The sequence below is a fragment of the Macrosteles quadrilineatus genome, unplaced genomic scaffold, assembly GCF_028750875.1.
Source record: "Macrosteles quadrilineatus isolate MER2022 unplaced genomic scaffold, UCM_ALF_1.0 Scaffold_2__2_contigs__length_208266976, whole genome shotgun sequence".
Classification (NCBI taxonomy): domain Eukaryota; kingdom Metazoa; phylum Arthropoda; class Insecta; order Hemiptera; family Cicadellidae; genus Macrosteles; species Macrosteles quadrilineatus.
In genome coordinates, this window is record NW_026542595.1 from 73,196,747 (window position 1) to 73,207,681 (window position 10,935).

Here is a 10,935-nt window from a genome sequence, read left to right on the forward strand (position 1 = left end):
ATGTTAACCTTCATCTTCATCAAACTAGAACTTAAACAAAAATCAAACTTAGAGTGAAAGTAAAACATCAAATTTTAGGTTATGTTTTGTCCACGTAGATCTGTTTCAGAGTGATTAGTTGATTCATTTTTGTAAATCCTTAATTAGGAATGATAAATAACTTGTGTAGATTTTTTAAATATATTCAGAGAATAACTATTCCATTTAGGTTATTACAAAAAATAAGAGTTTTAAAGTTAATACCGATACACAAAACCTATCTTTAATGTTATTTTAATCTGCTTATTAGCAAGTACTCCGGTCAGTTAGCCTGCTCCAAATACCACAAAAAAGGTTTAAAATATATTTCATGTGACTGACGTGAAAAATATTTTTGAATTTCTTGCAAACACTAACAAACAACATAATTGAACAGAAGAGCTACATTGCTTGCACTTTCAAAATTCAAACTCGCAGTCTCGCATACAAAGCATTCAGAATCATCAACACAGGACAGGATCAAGGTAGCCAACATACGTCCAATAAGGGACAAAATTTCTCGTAAACGAAATTCCAACAAGCTATACCGCTAATTGATTATTGATTTCTTAAAATAAGGCGTGTTTAGCCATGGTTTAGCCTTGTTTAATGAAAGTTAAATGAAATCAAAGAAGCGTCAAGTTTATTTGTCAAAGTCAAAGAAATTTTGATCTTTGATGGAATTTCGAAAATATTTAAATTTTGTTTAGTTTAAATTTCTTGTATCTGACTTCCCAACTGTCCCAACTCGTGGCAAGGAAATTCCCAACTTTTCCCTTTCCCAGATTCTAGGGGGGGAGGCTCCCCTCCCTACCCCCCCCCCCCCCAATGCGACGCCCCTGTCTAAGCACATACAGGTTAAAAGCAATTTTAATAAAATATGTGGGGTATTTAAGAACCCGTGTAACTGTGATATATTGTTGCAATTTAAAACACAAAGTTTTCACGTTATAGTTGAGACTGGGATTTAATTATAAGGAAGCAGTAGTTGTTATGTTACTAAGGGTCCCATAATCCTGATAATATTTCATAATATGTCAAAGATATACCTAAAAAAACCGAATTTTTTTACTATTTTTTACGGTTGGAGCGTAGTTTTGTTAGAATGCAACTCCTCCGCTATTTATTGATCAACTGTGGTAAACTAATTCAAATCTTTTACACCGATAAATTCTACACTCACGCTTTACTCATATTTTGGTCAAAATGCGCATACCGTAGTTGCATCTTCATTTCAATTGTTGGTCACTGGAAAAAAATATTAGTTAGGTTTCAGTGGATAAGCAAATGGAGCAGCTAGGTTTTCTAAACTTAAACTTTAAATTAAATATGCAAACAAACAAATGTGTTTTTGCATTTTTCAAGTTTTACGGCATAATTCGTAAATCTATAAACAGTTTGCAAATTTGCACAGTAGATACGCGTTTTGTTGTTTAATACGTGGGAATAAATCTTATAAAAAAAACCTTGCTGGGAACACACTTTGCATGTGGCGTATCAAATATATAGATTGAACAAGCCATAGCGTGTCAAACTGAAGGAACTGACCGTAGTGGCGTAGTGCATTTGGTACACCCGTAATGGAATATCGGTGCAGTTTGGAACTGTATGGTAGTTGGGTAGATCATATCACTGACCATTGGTGCAGTTGAGCATCTACAGATAAATCTTGTCTTCTAAAGTCTATCAAAATCCAGTTTCATATTCGCGAGAGTCGACCACTGCAGAACAGCTCCCGTGACGTCACCGGTCATACTCCTAAAGACCAATCTTATTGTTGAAGTTTGTGTTATATCACGTGTCATACGCGTGAAAGTCAACCGCTGCAATGCAGCTCCCGTGACGTCACCGGTCATACTCCTAAAGACCAATCTTATTATTGAAGTTTGTGCTATATCACGTGTCATACGCGTGAAAGTCAACCGCTGCAATGCGGCTCCCGTGACGTCACCGGTCATACTCCTAAAGACCAATCTTATTATTGAAGTTTATGTTATATCACGTGTCATACGCGTGAAAGTCAACCGCTGCAATGCAGCTCCCGTGACGTCACCGGTCATACTCCTAAAGACCAATCTTATTATTGAAGTTTGTGTTATATCACGTGTCATACGCGTGAAAGTCAACCGCTGCAATGCAGCTCCCGTGACGTCACCGGTCATACTCCTAAAGACCAATTTTATTATTGAAGTTTGTGTTATATCACGTGTCATACGCGTGAAAGTCAACCGCTGCAATGCAGCTCCCGTGACGTCACCGGTCATACTCGTGCTATCTCCGCCTGAACGTGGATGACCGTTCTGTAATGCTGTTAGTGAACTCATCGCGCGAGTCTACTGTAAGGGTTCAGAAGCCTCACTGATGCGGCCAGTTTTAGACGTTTACCTGACCTGTAGCTGTGATAATCAGCAAAATCACACCCAACTGGTGCTTACATTAAAATTGTCTCGATATTACTGTAGGTGGCGTGGTGGGGCCTATGAATGTGTAGGGCAAAGTTAACTTAGCCCGGGAACCACCAAGATTGGGTAATGGAAACAAGGTTTATAAACCGTATCATTATAATAAGGCTGAACAATTTCAAATTCTTTAAATTTTTGCCTTTTTTACACGAAAATGTCCACATTTTATTACAGCTGTGTTTTAGAGATTAAGAAAACAAATAACCTTGTATGGGGTGACCCAAAAAATCTATGGTTTTAAAGCATGAAGTAGGAATACAGTTAGACAAATGGAAATGCGTTTAGTCTACAGGTTTGATGCGGCGAGGATATTTAGAATGGTGGGGTTGGACAGCAGGCTCTATAAAAAAAACACATACCCTCCTTTATAATAAATCTTTATGGGCACAACTTGATGCCAATTCTGCATTAAGCAGTGATTAAGGGCGGCGAATTAAAGGTCTTTAATACTAGGTGGCGTTTGCAGAGGCATCCACAAAATTGAGCGGAGTCATCAAGGGTTCATACTATATTGTTTTTGTCATACTGCAGTAAAAACAGTCGTTTTTAATGCATGCGTTGCGGGTCTAAAGTAGCATTTTTACTCTTCAGGGAGTAAAGATCGTTTTTAGCCTCTATGGAGTAAAAATCAGCTGTTGTCAATTCAGTTGTAAATTTCTATTGTAAACGATTGCATGTATCGAAATATGTATCGATTCGTGCTTCGTAATCATTTTAACCCACAGTCTACAGTCTCTTCCCATAGCATTTTAGCATTGCAGATACATTAATCCATTCCCACACTCAACACTGCTCCTTTACTACTTCCTTCATCACCCCCTACGTCGTGGACCTGTTTCCCTCTCTTCCCATAGCATTTTAGGATTGCAGATACATTAATGTAATTGCCAAAGACAGTTCCCACACTTTGCACTGCAAGCCTTACTACTTCCTTCACCATTTCCTACGTCATAGACCTGTTTCCTTCCCTTCTCGTAGCATTTAAGTATTAGCATTGATTATATATTGGTATATTGACTATATAATGGTATTAGATAAATTTATCTAACTGCCCAAACGGTTCCCTCACTCTTCAATGCCAGCCTTTAATACTTCCTTCGCCACTTCCTACGTCGCGGGGCCTGTTTCCTTCCCTTCTCTTAGCATTTTAGGATTGAAGATACATTAATCTAACTGCCACAGACGGTTCTCACATTATGCTCATACTTAACTACTTCCTAAGCCAATTCCTACATCGTGGACCTGTTTTCATCACTTTCCATAGCATTTTAGTATTTTAGATACGTTAATATAATTGCCGCAAACATTGCCCACACTTCGCACTGCTAGCCTTTACTACTTCTTTCACCATTTTCTAAGTAGTGGGCATGCTTCCATCCCTTCTAATAGCATTTCAGCATTGAAGATACATTATTCTGACTCCTACAAACGGTTTCCAGTTCCCACACTCCACGATTCTCACCTTACTACTTCCTTCACCTCTTCTTACGTCGCGGGCCTGTTTCCTCTCTTCCCATAGAATTTTAAGATTGTAGATACCTTAATCTAATCGTCATAAACAGTTCCCACACTCCGGACAGCTCGCCTTGACTACTTCCTTCACCACTTCCTACGTCTCGGTCCTGTTTCCCTCCCTACCCTTAGCATTATTGGATTGCAAATACCTTAATCTATTGGTTATAAACATATCCCACACTCTGAACAACTCGCCTTTACTACTTCCTTCGCAACTTCCTACGTTACCGACCTGATTTCCTCCCTTTCCACAGCATTTTAGGATTGCATATACCTTAATCTAATCGTCATAAACAGTTCCCACACTCCGGACAGCTCGCATTTACTACTTCCTTCGCCACCTCCTACGTCACGGACCTGTTTCCCTCCCTTTCCATAGCACTTTAGGATTGCAGATACCTAATCGTCATAAACATTTTCCACACTCCGGACAACTCGCCTTCACTACTTCCTTCATCCACTTCCTACGTCACAGACCTGTTTCCCTCCCTTTCCATAGCATTTTAGGATTACAGATACCTAAAAACTAATTGTCATTAACAGTTCCCACACTCCGAAAAACTTGCCTTTACTACTTCCTTCATCCCTTCCTACGTCACAGACCTGTTTACCTCCCTTCCCTTAGCATTTTAGGTTTGTAGATACCTTAATCTAATCGTCATAAACAGTTTCCACACTCCGGACAGCTCGCCTTGAATACTTCCTTCACCACTTCCTACGTCGCGGACCTGTTTTCCTCCTTTTCCATAGCATTTTAGGTTTGTGGATACCTTAATCTATTGGTCATAAACAGATCCCACACTCCGGACAACTCGCCTTTACTACTTCCTTCACCACTTCCTACGTCACGGACCTGTTTCCTCCCTTCCCATAGAATTTTAGGTTTGTAGATACCTTAATCTAATCGTCATAAACAGTTTCCACACTCCGGACAGCTCGCCTTGACTACTTCCTTAACCACTTCCTACGTTGCGGACCTGTTTTCCTCCCTTCCCATAGCATTTTAGGATTGCAAATACCTTAATCTAATGGTCATAAACAGATCCCATACCCCGAAAAGCTCGCCTTTACTACTTCCTTAACCACTTCCTACGTCACGGACCTGTTTTTCCCCCTTCTCATAGCATTTTAAGTTTGTAGATACCTTAATCTAATCGTCATAAACAGTTTCCACACTCCGGACAGCTCGCCTTGACTACTTCCTTCATCACTTCCTACGTCGCGGACCTGTTTTCCTCCCTTCCCATAGTATTTTAGGATTGCAAATACCTTTATCTAATGGTCATAAACAGACTCCATACCCCAAACAGCTCGCCTTTACTACTTCCTTCACCACTTCCTACGTCGCGGACCTGCTTCCTTCCCTTCCAATAGCATTTTAGGATTGCAGATCCCTTAATATAATCGTCATAAACAGTTCCCACACTCCGGACAGCTCGCCTTGACTACTTCCTTCACCAATTCCTACGTCGTGGTCCCCTTTTCATCCCTTCCCATAGAATTTTAGGAATGCCTTTATTATTACCTTTATCTAATCGTTATAAACAGTTCCCACACTCCGGACAGCTCGCCTTGACTACTTCCTTTACCACTTCCTACGTCGCGGACCAGTTTTCCTCCCTTCCCATAAAATGTTAGGAATGCAGATACCTAAATCTAATCGTCATAAACAGTTTCCACACTCCAGACTGCTCACCTTTACTACTTCACCACTTCCTACGTCACGGACTTCAAGCTAGTGTCGTCATTTGATTATATTTATGATCCATACAGTTTATGTTCTAATATCTGTGGATTAATGCTATCAGCTATTTCTTTATCTACTGCATTCAAAAGTCAACAGCTGATCATATGTTTTTGTTTATGTGTCAAATACTGCTTCCATAAGGATTACATTGAAACTTTGAGACCCAGTGGGGCGGATTCCCGAGAGACTTTTTTAACGCCATATAGATGTTGGCACTCACCGATATGGTCTTTATCACCATGCAAAATTTGAAAACGATTGATTCAGCCGTCTAGGAGGAGTTTGCGTATTACGAAATGCATAAGAGTCGACGTATAAGAGCTTCGCTCGCTCCGCTCGCTCCGCTCAATAATATATATACATGTAACATGGTTTCACAGAATATTATTATCGTTATTTAATTTTCACACGCGTGTGGAATTGTGCACTTCTGCTTGTGTTTACATTGAAATGTCATAGCAAAATGTAATTATTGTGAATGTTCTCATTGCAGCCGGGGACCAATCAATATTAACTTTTAAAAGTCTCGCCTCGGGGCAAAACCCTCGGTCAGTATCGGAGCGTGAATTGTACTAAACGGATCCAATATTTTAGTGGCTATATTTTTGTTTAATTAAGCATGTCGGTTCAGTACCTTTTACGTTATATTATAGCAAACGTACAGACGGACACCATTAGATTTTTGTATAATAAATATAGATATAGATTTAGGAATTAATTTTAAATAGTAAGAAGGTTTGTTGTAAAATTTTTATCTAAAAATTTCTCTTTTAAGTTTAAATTTCTCAATTTCAAAAAAACTTCAATTTCTCTACTTTAAAATATAATTTCGAATTATTGTTTTGGGTTTTATTAAAAGTAGCTAAAACCTTTGACTATTAATGCTAAAACGTATTGATAGAGAATTGGAAGAGAACAATCCACACCATCTGTTTAATTGATTACAATTACCAGCCATGTGTTCACTTACATATGAGACAGTGGCAGTGGCAGTGGTAGTTGAAGTTGCGAGATATGGATGAGCGAGTATTCCTGCTCTCCCTCACCGTGGCCGTAGTTGTGTGCGTACCCAGTGTAGCAGCCGATCCCGCAACGGACTGGGCACAGAAGCTTTTTATGCGGAGTGTCAGCAAATCTTTCAGTGAAAAAGTAACAGGACTTGCTGGTATACTCGAAACGTTTGCAACCGGTCTCGAGAACAAAGTTGATAAATTTAACTCGGTGATCAGCGCTAGCGTTGGAGCAGCCGACCCTCAGAAGATTGTAGATGAGCTCAAGCCTATTCTAAATTTGGAATACTTCTTCATAGATCAGTGTCTCCAAGAAGTGGTGCTGAAAGATGGCGATGAGGTTATTCCCTTGAACAAAGGTTCTGTCAAGTTAGAGAAAGAACATTTTGAATTGAAAGGAAAATTGATTAGTGAGGGAATTGAATCTTCTCCTACACTTGAAATGGCCTTTGAATTCACGGACTTGGGGTTTTATTACTTCTTTATAGCTCAATCGTCCTTTGTGCCTGGAAAAGAGCGTGAAGGGTTCATAGCACTGACGTTTAAAGGAATCAGCCGAATCAAAGTAAATATCAAGGTGCCAAAAAAGATCAAGGAAGCCATAAAGAAAAATGCTGAAGAACCAAACGAGAAGAAGTGTTTCGTTAATGTTATCAAGACATCCGTCAAGTTATCTGACGATATTGAGTTGTTGGACCACTTAACTTCTAGTACTGCACAAAACATGTTTGGCAGGAGCCCAACCGAAGAAAAAGTCAAGAATCTTATACTCAGACCCGAGAGCATTAAACTGTTGAAAGCTCAAGTCGAAAAGAGTTTGTTGATAGCTCTAGATCCAGTTATAAAAGACCCGAACATATTCTGTATTCCTCAAAATCTACAGGGTTCAGTTCAAAGTTTGGAATGTAGCATTGGGGATGATAAAAAATAAAAGGTGTGTTGAAAAAGTGTCTTTCATCTTTTGATATGCCAATATGTATGAGTAAAAACTATGGGTGTACATTTGGACAGTAAGCATCTTTGTCTTTGATATTACCGTATGTTAAAATCCTACTACGGCCGTTAAGTTTCATTCTGTAATGCTATAAGGTGTAAAAGGTATACTTGTGAGCTTGATGCTATTCCATTCCATACAAAAAATTTTGTAATACGTATTTTGGTTGTAATAAAATATTACTTACTGTATAAGTGAGTGCATACACGAAAAGGTTATATCTGTGGTACGTAGTATTTAGACTAAAGTCATTCAAGTAGTTTTGGTGCAATAATGTATTAAATCACTTCAAAAACTTACAAAATAAGACTATGACTTTGGTCAATCCACCTTAAAGTTACGTTGTAGATCTTATACCATCACTTACACATTCAAGTTTTTTCAACATTCTATAATTGTACAGGGAGGTAGGAATCAGCATTGAAATATTGAAATTTGAACTAAATATGGATTCCAAATACATTTTTTTAAGTGTCTTGATTTGTTAACAGTTACCATAATTTATTTTTGTAAAAAAATACAATTGACTTCAAACGCTCTAAAAAGAATGAAATAATTTCAATAAAGTAAAACTTTTGTATTAGGCAAGCTCACGTATTTTAAGTCGGCGCGGCTCTATGATGATTTTTGATACAAAATTGAAAGAGGGTGTCCATATTGCAGGTGACTATCTATAACTAAAGGTGTTAATCTGCATGTCTTTTTCATAGTTATGCGTTAAGTGTTATTTTATTACCGTAATCAGACCAGATTTGGTCTTTGAACCAAAAAAGATCGGCATTAAAAAAAATTACCGTTTCGGTTTTTGGCTTTATTTTAAGACGTTGTCGGTTCCTTCCAACATAGAATTTCTCCGTCCACATTTTGCCAACGTTCTCTGCATAGAACCATAGAGCATGGAATGAGCCAGTTCCTTTAGACATACAAGAATGGACTGTAGTTACTGATAAATGTTCAGTGGCTGTACTAAGGCACGAAACCACATCATTGGTGACTGACTTCACGGTAGCAATGGTCAGAGCTAGAGATGTACATCTCTAGCCCTGATAATTATTACCGTGAAAAGTCACCGACTCACTAATATGAGTCGAATTAACATAGTTTGGCAAATAATGACGGCACTTTCATGCATATGAGGGGACCGGGGAACAGACAAGGACCTCAAGTTTTCAAAGCTGCTAATTCTGTTTTAAACTACCTAGAGCTTCTAACGAAATAACACACAGATTTCGCTGATAATGAATAATGCATTTCATTTTTATATCTCTTTAATTTAAATACGCTAAATGTTAAATAGCGTGCATTTAATATTCTTGCTAGATCGTCAAGAGGATTTTGGTCATCTTTTAAGAAGAAATTCCTTTAATTGTTTTTTTATTTCACATTAAGATGCGAGAAATAGCTCACGCATGGAGTTATCGAAACAACAATTAGTTATACAAGCCTTATTGTTAGAGTTAACAAATTTATAAGGGCTAACTTAATATTCCAAGCAAAGACAATAGTTTTAAAACTAATTAATTGGTTGTTAATTTCCAACACGGGACATTTTCGTTGGCAACAATATCTGGCGCCACGCAGGTATTACGTGTAGCTTACAACACCAACAGCTGTTTTGTCACCAATTAAATTTCTTCACGCTTGCGCTCGAATGGTTTTGTGCACCAGTCTCCTAGCAACCGCGTGGTTGATGTGTCAACCTTCGTAATTTCGAAATTACAGCGGGTGATTGATCCACTGGTGTAGTTCTAGAACTCAGGTTCCCTTAGAATACCCTGGTGTCCTGGTTGATGCGTACATCTTCTATCAAATTATTTAAGATTTGCCATGTTATCGTTTAACCGGCACAGAATTTTCACGGTATCATAGTTTTCCTTCTTCTTGATAATTTACCGAAGACTTATGTAATATGTATGATTTATAGGGGAATGGTCACATAAAGAAGTGTAATCGAGATTTGGTATCATACGGTGTCTTTAATGACGTAGGTCTTTACTCTTTTTGTACGTAAGATGTACGTTGTATTTTTTTAGTAACGACTTGTTCAGTAATTGGAGTTTTATTCTAAAGACTCGGGTCCAAATCTCACCAAAGCTTTATGATAATAACGTGATGCGGTTGCTCAAACCCCACCATGGCCCCCGCTGCATGGTTTAGTCATAGAAGAACGGTCACCTTAGAGTTGCCCTCATTGTATACTGACTGTGAGTTAAAAGAATAAACAGTTCTAAATATAGCGAACCCGGAGCACATTAGCATAAGGAACTGTGAGTCGTTGGTCAATGCTCTCATATAACACATCTCATCGCGAGTTCTACTTCGGCACTGTTTATATAGTTTTGTTGGTAGTACTGTACTGTGGTTGTTTGAAATGTTGTGATTTTCTCATGAGAGTCCTTATTAACTTACAACTGATTTGGGTAACCATCTAAATAATTTTCTTACACCTCCGTTGCTAATTGCAAACCATATGTCCTTCTAAAATCATCTTTATCTTTATGTAAAGGCAACGTTTCCAGTCTCGCCTGGTCCTGGCATGTTGTCTTGTCTGGCCGAAAATTCCCAGTGATACGGCCATTCTTAATATATATTTCCATGAATACTATAATATCCATGGGAACAGAAGGTATAGGAAAGTTTAAATTTGGTTTATTTTAAACAGGTGGCGAATTCCCTCAAAGTAAGCCCGGTGTTCACAACAAAATCCCTCAATGTGACCACGGGTGTTCACAATAAAATCCCTCAATGTGACCCGGGCATTCATAAGAAAATCTCTCAATGTGACCCGGGTATTCATAAGAAAATCTCTCAATGTGACCCAGGTATTCATAAGAAAATCTCTCAATGTGATCCGGGTATTCATAAGAAAATCTCTCAATGTGACCCGGGTATTCATAAGAAAATCTCTCAATGTGACCCCGGGTATTCATAAAAAAATCTCTCAATGTGACCCGGGTATTCATAAGAAAATCTCTCAATGTGACCCGGGTATTCATAAGAAAATCTCTCAATGTGACCCGGGTATACATAAGAAAATCCCACAATGTGTCCCGGGTATTCACAACAAAATCCTTCAATGTGACCCCTGGTGTTCTCAACAAAATTCCTCAGTGTGACCCGGGTGTTCACAACAAAATTCCTCAATGTGACCAGGGTGTTCACAAAAAATTCCTCAATGTGGCCCCAGGT